Genomic DNA, 10,405 nt, shown 5'->3' on the forward strand with positions numbered 1-10,405 from the left:
AAAAAACAAAAGGTTGAAAGTTTTCCCTGATATGCTTATGCTAATCAGAGTATGAGAAGGTGGGGGAGTAGGAAAGTATACAGTTGCTTTAGATTGCATAGAGGAGTGAAGAGAGGGGAAGGAGTATTTTGGGTAGAATGGATAGTAGAATGAATCAGACATTATCATCCAAAGTACATATACAAATACATGACTAGTATGATGCTATATCCCGCACAACCAGAAACATGAGAAATCATACTATATTTACATATAATATGTCAAAGTGCATTCCATTGTCATGTAGAATTAGAACAACTTTTTTTAAAAGTTGATTAAAGAAAACATACCAATTTGCAGAAAAATATATGACTATAGTATCTGCCCATAAATGGATTCACCTGGAGACAATCATGCTAATGAAGCTAAAGCAGTTTACAAAAAACAAAGGACAAAGGTTTTCTCTGATATGTGGAAGCTATCTCATAACAGGAGGGGTGATAGGAACAGAAGTACAGTAGATTAGACGATGGGGAATGGTGGGAAAGGAAAGGTCATAAGCAAAGGAAAGACAGTGGAAAGACTCTGACACAGCTTTACCATTTATATACATGGAAACAACACAGTGAATCCCACCGCCATGTACATTCCTAAGAATGCAACTCTAAAAAGATAAAGTACAATTATACAAATATGGACTATATCAAAATGAGTTTTATGGGCCAGGGTTGTGGCTCAGTGGTAGAGCACTTGCCTAGTATGTTGAAGAACTGGGTTTAATTCTCAGTACCGCATATAAATAAAATAAACAGTCCATTAACAACTTTAAAAAAATTTAAAAACGGATTTTATAACTAAAACAACCAATAAGTGAAAATTAATAAAATGAAACATTTCCTCGGTTCCTTTAAACATTTTAGTAACACTCAAATAAACATCAAATGAATGGAAAGAAAAAGGGCTTTTAAGAGTGGGTATAGTCTCTCCCACTTTTCTGCCAAATGACGACACAACTATTGGGACACACTTTTCCTGGCTTCTTACCTCCAGAACTGTGGGAAATAATTTTCTATTCTTTATAAATCTCATAATTTTCACTATTAGAAATTAAAATTAACAAATTTCAATATTTAGACTAATTATCTAAAATATAACAATACCTTTGAAAGCTGAGTTCAAGGATGAAACTCCATGGCTTCTGCTGGCAGGTAGGGGGCTGCCCGCGAGGGGCAGGGAGGCCTCTGCAGCAGAGAGGAGTCCTAGCTCTTCATGGCGGGCCATTCCATCCAGGGCTGCAGCAGACCCCAGCAGATCCTCAACCATTTCTTCTTCTTTCGGCAGTCTCTACGAAGTCGAGGAACCATCTCCGGGAAACAAAGCAGGCTGGAACTCCCGGCGGAACTCCCGGCGGAACTCCGGGCGAGGCGAAGCTCCGGAGCGGCGAGGCGAAGCTCCGGAGCGGCGAGGCGAAGCTCCGGGCGAAGCGAAGCTCCCGGCGAAGCTCCGGGCGAAGCTCCGGGCGAAGCGAAGCTCCCGGCGAAGCTCCGGGCGAAGCTCCGGGCGAAGCTCCGGCGGAACTCCAGGCGAAGCTCCGGCGAAGCTCCCGGCGAAGCTCCCGGCGAAGCTCCCGCGAAGCTCCGGGCGAAGCTCCTGTGGAACTCCCGGCGAAACTCCCGGCGAAGCTCCCGGCGAAGCTCCGGCGAAACTCGACGACCGCAATCCGGATGGCCTCCGCAGCTTCTCTTCCGCAGAACAGCCTCCAAGGGGTTTATATAGCACTTGGTCCAATGCTATTGGTCCAAACTTATGCTAATTAGGACTTGAAAAAAGTACCAATGCTATTGGTCCAAACTTATGCTAATTGGGTTGAACACATACTAATGTCATTGGTCAGTCTCTTTTTAATATTCATAGTAGATTCATTCATAGAATCAGCCCCAAATTCCCACGCTGACAATGAATGAATGGCCTGGGAAGCGATCAATGGCAAAGCCGCAAAGTGCTTGCCTCTCATTCCCAAATCCATGGGTTTGATCCCTGTTCCAAAAAGAAAAATGAAAAACAAATTACAGATAAATCAACGTCAGCAAAAAGGAAATAAACAAACTATCAATACATAAATCTTATTCAAAAACATACCTGCTCTGAATTCTGCAGATCTCTGTCAAGTGTCGCCTTACCCTTTACCTCTTCAAAGCAATTTTTCCCAAAACTTGAGAGTCATGGGCCATGTCTTAGTTATCTCTCTTTCGCACCTATGCCAGAGGCGACGTGGATGTGTGGGATGTAATCCTGCTAAGGATCAAGGTCTGATTTGGGGCCAGCTTGGGGAGCATTGCTGGTGATATCAAATAATAGCTATCTATTAAAATTCAAATTCATGCATGAAAAAAATGATATAGAACAAAAAGATGGTATGATTAAAGGTCAACAAGAAGCAAATAGGGCTGAGGTTGTGACTCAGTGATAGAACCTTTGTCTCCCACGTGTGAGGCACTGGGTTTGACTCTCAGTACCTTTGATGAACAAATGAATAAAATAAAGGTCCAGAGATACCCACCGGAGCTCAGGCCCTTCCCAGATGCACTGGAGCTGCAGTGGGATGCTCAGGCCCAGCCCAGAATGCTTCTACTCACCTGCAGACACCAACCAGAGCTCATGTACAGTCCAGATCTGCCCCCGCTGACCTGGGCAGGAGGCCAGACACAGGGTAGGCCAGTGTCCATCCCTCAACTGGGAGACCTGCACCGAGCTCAAGTCTGGCCCAGGACCACGTCCCCACACTGGCAGACACCTGTTGGAACTCAGGCTCTGCCCAGATCAGCCTCACAAACCTGCATGGAGCCCAGGAAAGGGTAGGTCCAGGTCCATCCCAACACTGGCTGACCCTCCCCAGAGCTGAGCCTCGGGCCATGACTGCCTCTGCCCACCAGCAGACCACTGCAGGAGCTCAGATCCAGTCCAGAGTCACCGTGAGGACCTGTGCAGGAGACGGGGCCCAGGGTAGCCCTAGTCCATCAACTCATCTTGAGACTGGCACCAAAGTTCAGGTTCTGCTCAGGACTGCCTCCACCCTCCAGCAGCTACCTCCAGAGCTCAGGTTTGGACCAGGACAGACTGCCCACCAACAAACACTCGCTGGTGGCCAATCCTGGCCCATTTCAGCCTCGACGACCTGAGTGGTAGCTGAAGCCCAGAATAGGCCCTGGTCCATCCCACCACCAGCAGACCCCTGCTGTATCTCAGGCACCCACCAGATTAGCCTTGTAGATGGGCACAGGAGCCCGGGAAGAGGGTAGCCCTGGGAGCATATGTCCAATGCCACACCACCACCAGAGCTCAGGCTCGGCACAGGACTGACTCTGCCACAGGCAGAACCCTGCCAGAGCATATACAAGTCCCAGATCAGCCTCACTACCCTGCACAGGAGCCCAGGCAAGGGGAGGCCCTGTTGCAACCCGCCACCTGCAGAACCCCACCAGAGCTCCAGCTCTGCCCAGATCCAACTCAAAGACCTGGCAGGACAAAACCAGAGTCCAGGGTTGCCCTGTCCTTCCAGTCATCAAGAGGCTTGCATTGGAATTCAGGCTCTGCCCAGGACCGACTCTGCCCACTGACAGACAGCTGCAGAACTTCAGCCCCAACCAAGATCAGCCTCACTGACAGGCACGGGAGCCTAGTCCAAGGTAGACCTGGTACCAGCTGAAATAAGCAGGCCCCAAGAAGAGCTCAGGCCAGACACGGGTGCTGAGGCCCTGGAGGTCTAGCCTGCCCTCCCCCACCCTACCTTGCCCTGCTGTGTCCCTGGCTTGCTGGCTTCTTCTCAGTGCCCTGCCCTGTGCTCTGTGCAGTTCCAGGGCTGTGCTAGGCCCTCTCCTGAATGCTGTCCTCGCTGCTCCCAGGGCCACCAGCTTCCCCTGCAGGACCCACGGCGCTGACACAGTTGAAGTGCTCAGGACCACTGCGAAAGCAGGTGTGTTAGCAGCTCTGATTACTCACGACACCTGTTATTATCCTCAACTGACAGGCAGCCACTTGGGCACGGAGGAGCAGAGCATCTGGCTGGGGCTGCACAGGGAATGATCCTCGGAGCTGGGGGGTTTACCCTTGAACCCGCAGGCACCATTCCCCAGGGGCAGACATCTGGTCCCTGTCAGCCTGGGGAACATGCACTGGTCTTGAACACAGGAGGCCAGAATCTGGTCCTGCTTCTCTCACATGCTTGTTCTGTGTCCCTGGCTGGTCACTTCCCTCCCAGGGACTGTGGAGCCAGGGGGCCTCCACAGAGCTGCCTCCCCGTGGAGAGGAGCCACTGCCTCAGAGCAAGCCCTGAGGCCCTCCCTCTGGTGTGCAGAGCAGCAGCTCATCAGGAGCTTTGCAAATGAATGAAAGGGCTTTTTAGGCCCCTGGAGCTCCCAGCATGCACACTTCCTGTCTTCCTGGCTCTAGACTCTGCACCAGAAAGCACTGGCCCCCAGAGCAAAAGCCCAGTGAGGAAAAAATCTGTGGGTAGCACTTCCCCCCCCCAGATTCCCCCCTTTCCCCTTGGCTAGTCTAAGCCTGTGGAGTTGCTGGAGAGCGGAAGGGGGAACAGGGAAGCTACTTAAGGGCTCCCAGAAGTCAGCTCCCTCCCAGGGCCACTCCGCTAGGCAGGGCACTCCACCCTGTCTTCATCAGCTAGCGGACCAGCAAGAAACTCGGGTCTAGTAGGCAGGTCATTATGTCCTGAGGTGACAGCATCATTTGGGGGGTTTTAGTGATGAGGGAGCCCCATACTCTGGTTGGAGCTGGGACAGACTGGGAACAAGAGGAAAGTCAAGGTCAAAAAGGGTGAAGATACAAGGCCATCTGTGGAGTCTGGGCTTGGTTGTCCCTTTGCAAGCTGAATGGGCCATCTCTACTTCCTCTCTGTCTTCCAGACAAGATTTCCCCTTGGTCACTAAGAGCAGCCTTTAATTCCAAAGAGTATCACTAGCAAGTGGCCAAGGGTAGCCGACACCACCTGAGCACACACTCTGTGCCAGGCACTGGGCTGGGCTTGTCTTCTCTCTTTTCCATTGCAACTCTGAGGAGCAGGTACTTATGTACCCATTTTAGAAATGGCAAACCTGAATATAAGGGGTGAACTAAGTTACCCAGAGTTACAAGGGTAGAAAGTCCAGCACTGGAGTTGGGACTCAGAACACTCTGAATGATCCTTCCATCTCCCCTGATGCAGTCTCTCCAACCTCGACTCTGCCTGAAATTGCTGGCAAATTGGGCCGTCTCTCCCTCTAGCCCCAACCTACTCCTCAACAGAGATCTCCAAGTTCAGAAGAGGCTGAGTTCAGGAGCAGCCCAGGTGTGTGTGTGCAGCTCGACATCTTGGATGTTTACGAGAATACTGAATTACACTCTAGAATTAATCTGGGTTTTTTTCAAAACGTTTCCTCTTCAAAACTGTCGACTGCCATCTACATTCTGGGAAGAGGTGCCTGGCATGGGGAGGGTGGTGTCTGTTTTGCTCAGTGTTCTTGGCTCTTTCAGCAACCCTTGATGGGGACATTGACAACAGGCCAGGCTGTGGGGAGATAAGGGGAGCCCTGGCTTTATTGGGTTGGGGACAAAGACTTCAATGACATTATTGTCCTAACCCAAGCACAGTACAATGGTGGCAAGATTGCAAGGAAAGGCACATGAGGACATTGCAGATAGAAGTGTGGCCTGAACTACAAGTAGCAAAGGAAGCTTGGAGAAGAGCTGTGCAGGTGGAGCTGGGGCCCAGGGGCCCAGATCCTGGAAGCCAGCCATGTGGCTCCAACCAGAGCTCTCCCAGGGACCTGAAGACCTCTGGAGAAGTCAAATCTTCACCTGTGAGTGATGGGAAGCCACCAAAGAGCTGTACTCGCATCTGCAGTTCCTGGCACACAGTGGCCCTCAAGAGTATTTGTTACATGGAAAGATGCATCCTGTTTATCTCTGTGACCCTGTGATCTTTAGAAAGGGCAAGCCACAGGGCCATCTGATTTGTGTGGGGAAAAGTTCTCCCAGGCACCTGACCTGAGCTGCCTTCTGTCGAGTCTGGGGGAGGGGGGAACCCTGGCTCTGGTGCGGCTGTTGGCAGATGGAGGAGGATAAAAACACCTCCGATTACAGCTCCCGGGAGCCAGGGGAGCTATGAGAATGAGGCTGCACAAAAGGAACAAAAGTGAGCTGGAAACACAAGCTCTCTGGGCGGGCAGCGGTTTCTGTCTTCAAAATAACCACAGCAAAGGGAGGATCTGCCTGGAGAACCAGGCTCTGCATGGTCCCCAAAGGGTGGGAGTCAGTCGAGTGGCAGAGGTAGGTGAAAAGACCCCTGTCTGAGGAAGTCATGCTGGCTTGGGACATGCAAATGCTGTGTCCTCTCCTCCTGGCTGCCAAGTCTAGGCTTCTTGAGACAATAATGTAACCCCAATCTCTCTGGTTTAGGGAGACAGTGTCTTCCTGGCCAGAGACTGACAGATGATGTCTACCATCGAAGAGCTTTTTTTTTTTAAATATTTTTTTAGTTGTCAATGCACCTTTATTTTATTTATATATGATGCTGAGAATCGAACCCAGCACCTCATGCATGCCAGGCAAGCACTCTGCCACTGAGCTACAACCCCAGGGAAGAACTTTGTGTCCAGAGATAAAATATTTTCTCCTCTCTAAGCATTACTTTTGTCATCCATAAAATGGAATACCATGGGGATGAGATGATATTGTGAAAGTTACATGCTACGGTTTGAAATCCAAACCTGTCTGCTTACGATAGTTCCACCCCCACAACTGTCTCTTGAACTTGGGACATGACCATCTGGTACATAATAGTGCCCAATATATGCTGGTTCTCCTTTCCTTCTTTTACACATCTGTTATTTTCTGACCATGTTTAACGAAAATCTGGCCATCCAGGAGGTGCTAAATAAACCCAGGTAAACGGGCTCTTCCTAGGTACAACACAGTGGCTGAGAGTACAGAAGGAGAAGGCAGCCAGTTGAATTTTCTCCTAACTGCACCTTGTTTCAAACCCTTTATTAAATGTCTTAAGTATTACTTGCCTTCAGGGTCAAAGTAAAATTGCCAGGAGTTTTCACTTTGCACTCAGAAATGACTCTCGCTAAACTTTTTTTTTTTAAATGTGTGTGTGAGAGCATGAATGTACTGACTCATAGCTGGAAAAACTCTCCCTAACACATTCCAAATTTGTCGAGTCACATGAATTGAGTAAGAGTGCTTAATGTGCCTGCTAACCCCAAAATGGTGAGCAGTTAAGCCAGCGACTGGCCCCATCTCTCCCTTTCCCGCCCTGGCTCTGAGCAGGAGTGTAGCCAAGGGCATGCTTGGAACCAGGTAGTGGCACAGATGTGAAGAATGCACAGACTGGAGAAGATCTGGCAATTAGCAAGAGCCAAACTAAACTGTGAGGTGGTAGAATTTTAATTTCTAAAACATGAACTGCGTATAGGATCGCCCAAGTTGAATGGCTTCACCTACAGGGTCAAGTCCGGCTGGTTACCGTATCAAGCACTTTGTAGACATGACTCATCTAATCCTCCTGGCCACTCAGGCACTATGATTATTCCTCTTTTACAAACGAGGAAACAGAGGCACCTAAGTGTTAATAACTTGCTGAAGGTCCCCAGTGCACAGAGGGCGGAGCTAAGATTCAGCCCAGCTCTGGAATGGATGCTGTCACCCACGGGGGATGATTCATTCTGAAAGGAGAGAATTCTTTTGCATAGAAGAAAGAGAACTTGGTTTACTCCACAAATATCTCTCCAACACTTTGAATACAAACATGGCATCAGGTGCGGGAGAGGATGCTGGTGGAAGGCGTAGGAAGGAAGGGGGCGGTTTGGTTACTGCTATCAATGAGTTTGAAATTATGTAGAGAAGTTATGATGTTTCCCCAAATAATTACAGGAAAAATAAGTGAGAACACCTACAGCAGGATCGTGAAGTGGCAGGGGTGGGAGGGCTTGCCAAGCTGATGGCTCTGGCTGAGGTGACATGCAAAGCAGCCATTGAAGCTCATAGGATTCAAGTAGGAGGCGGCCAGAGGAAGGTTTGCCTGACCAATGCCAATGCCCTGGAGCTTCCATCTTGGTTCTGAGTTGGGATCCATGCACTAGCAGGTGGGAATGTCATCCCTAAGGTGGCCAAACCTCCAGATCTGGCAGGAAAGAAGCCCAGGTAGAGGAACCGGAGGAAGGGAGCTCCCAGGAGTTAGGAGGCTGGGGAGGACGAGGATGGGGGAGCAAGGTGCAGATGTGGGGCAGGAGCTCTCGGCCCACCTGATCTGCTTGGCTCTGAGCAGGCCCCTGCCTTGGTTTCTCGTGTCTACAAGGAGGGAGATGAAGGGGGTGCTGTGTCTCAGGTAGGGGGAACCTTGGAGAGCTCCCAAGTTGTCTCCTGATTTTCTAGATGCAGCCAGAGAAGCTGCATTCGTAGCAGTCACTGGAATTGAATCCAAGTTCGTGGCACGAGGACTCAAGGTTCCATTTTCTAGAGCAGCCCCCTTTCCCTGGCCCACTTCAAGGGGCAGGTGAACCTCTCAGAAGCCCGGGAGGCTCTAGGCATGCTGAGGGAGGAGAGGATAAAGACAGTCACCATCCATGCCCTGCCAGGCCAGTGGCCACAGCTCCCATATCCTGGGGCCCTGGAAGGCTCCACCACAGACCTGAAAGGAGCAGCCTGGGCCACCCTCCTGGGCCCGCCCTCCCAGCTCATCCTTCCCCCCACTCTCAGGAAGTTTCCAGGAAGCCGTGACCATGTCTCTGCAGCCTCGGTTCTCCCTGACTAGACGGACATCTGGTTGTGACTCACAGGGCTGGATTTCTGCCCAAGGCCATATTTCTCAAGTGGGGAGCACATTCTCTCAAACTGACAACCCGCTCACTGTGGTGACAATAGAGGCTGCTTTTGTCAGCCGCTGCTGAGGTCATCCAGGTGGCACCCAGGCTTCCTTCCCTGACCCGTCTCCAAGAAGCCCCTCTGGCCTGGGCCGTTTCTCAGGGTCCCTTAGATACCAGGTTGTCCACTGACCCCCTTCTGCACACCATCCTGCTCCTCCCTTGTCCCTGCTCCACAGGACTTCCTGACCACCCCAGCCTTCGCTGGGCTTCCCACCTCTGAAATCACACTCACTTACGGTTTGCCTTTGAACTTAGCTATCCCTGGGGTAGCTGGGCAGTAATCCTGCTTCTCCCTACGGTTGGTAGACCCAGAGGAGGGCCAGGTACAGTGATCTCCACAGCAAGCACAACAAACGTGAATGCCTGATAAACTCAGGTGTATCCACCACAGGGACTTTGTACTTGCTATTCCTCCTTTCTAGAATAGTCAGTCTTTGCATGGCTATCAACTTCTTGTCAAAGTCACCTCCTCAGTGAGGCCTTTCCTGATCCTGTCCTTCCAACTTCCTCCCTGCACCCTCTGTCTTATCACTTGTTTAATTTTCTTAAACCACACATCCCACTCTCAAATTGCTGATTTGTTCATTATCTGCCCACATGTCTGTTTGCTGATGATCCGTCTCCCCAAGTAAGAATGAGTGCAGGGGTCTGTGTGGCCTTGTTGCCCACGGGACTCCCAGCACCCAGCAGAGGACCCAGTGCAGAGCATTGCGTGCTGACTGCCCTTTGATGAAGCCAGGGGTGTTGTCAGGTGGTGGGGTGCGTGAACCTTGCCCAATCATCATGCAAACCCTGTGTGGTTGGCATCACTGCCCCCATTTTGCAGGTGAGAGGTGACAGAGTTAGGCATTAAACTTGAATGTGATGTGAAAGCCCCCACTGGCTCTGTGGCTTCCCTCCCTCCAAAGCTTTCAGAATCCGCAGTGAGAACAGGAGAAGCATGAGCCTGGAATGCTGGGTTCTACAGAAGCCAGGTCACAGGGGAGGCAGGTCCTCTTCCTTCCTCAAGCACAGACATCTTAGCAAAGAGCACAAGTCCTTGAGGAGCTCACAGAAGCCTCACACTGATGGCCCATGGTCCCAAACCAGCCGGACTTGCTTCATTGGCCTGGCCCAGTACTTAAAAACAAGGAGGGATCTGAATGCCCTTAGGCACACTCTGGTCTAGGGACATACTTTCTCTGGTTCATCTGCATGCAGTACCCCTTCCTGCTGTCCCGCATCCCATGGATGCTTGGCCTGTGCCATCCAGCTGTCCCGGGTGCCCTGGGTAGAGCCAGAGCAGGCGGGGAACAGGGTATGGGCGGTGTGGTGGGAAGAGGCTGCCTGGGTGGCCTTTGCCTGGTGGGGGATGGGTGGGAAGTCACCCTTCAGGGCAGGGTCCAGAGGAAGGGTGTGGCCAAGCAGGAGGGGGAGTGACTGAGTGGCCCAGGAAGGAAGGGAGCTGGCCTGTGGGCTGGAAGGCAGGTGCAGAGGACACATGGAAATCAGGCTATTGTCATCGG

Source organism: Spermophilus citellus, assembly GCF_964194105.1.
Source record: "Spermophilus citellus genome assembly, chromosome: 10".
Taxonomy (NCBI): Eukaryota; Metazoa; Chordata; class Mammalia; order Rodentia; family Sciuridae; genus Spermophilus; species Spermophilus citellus.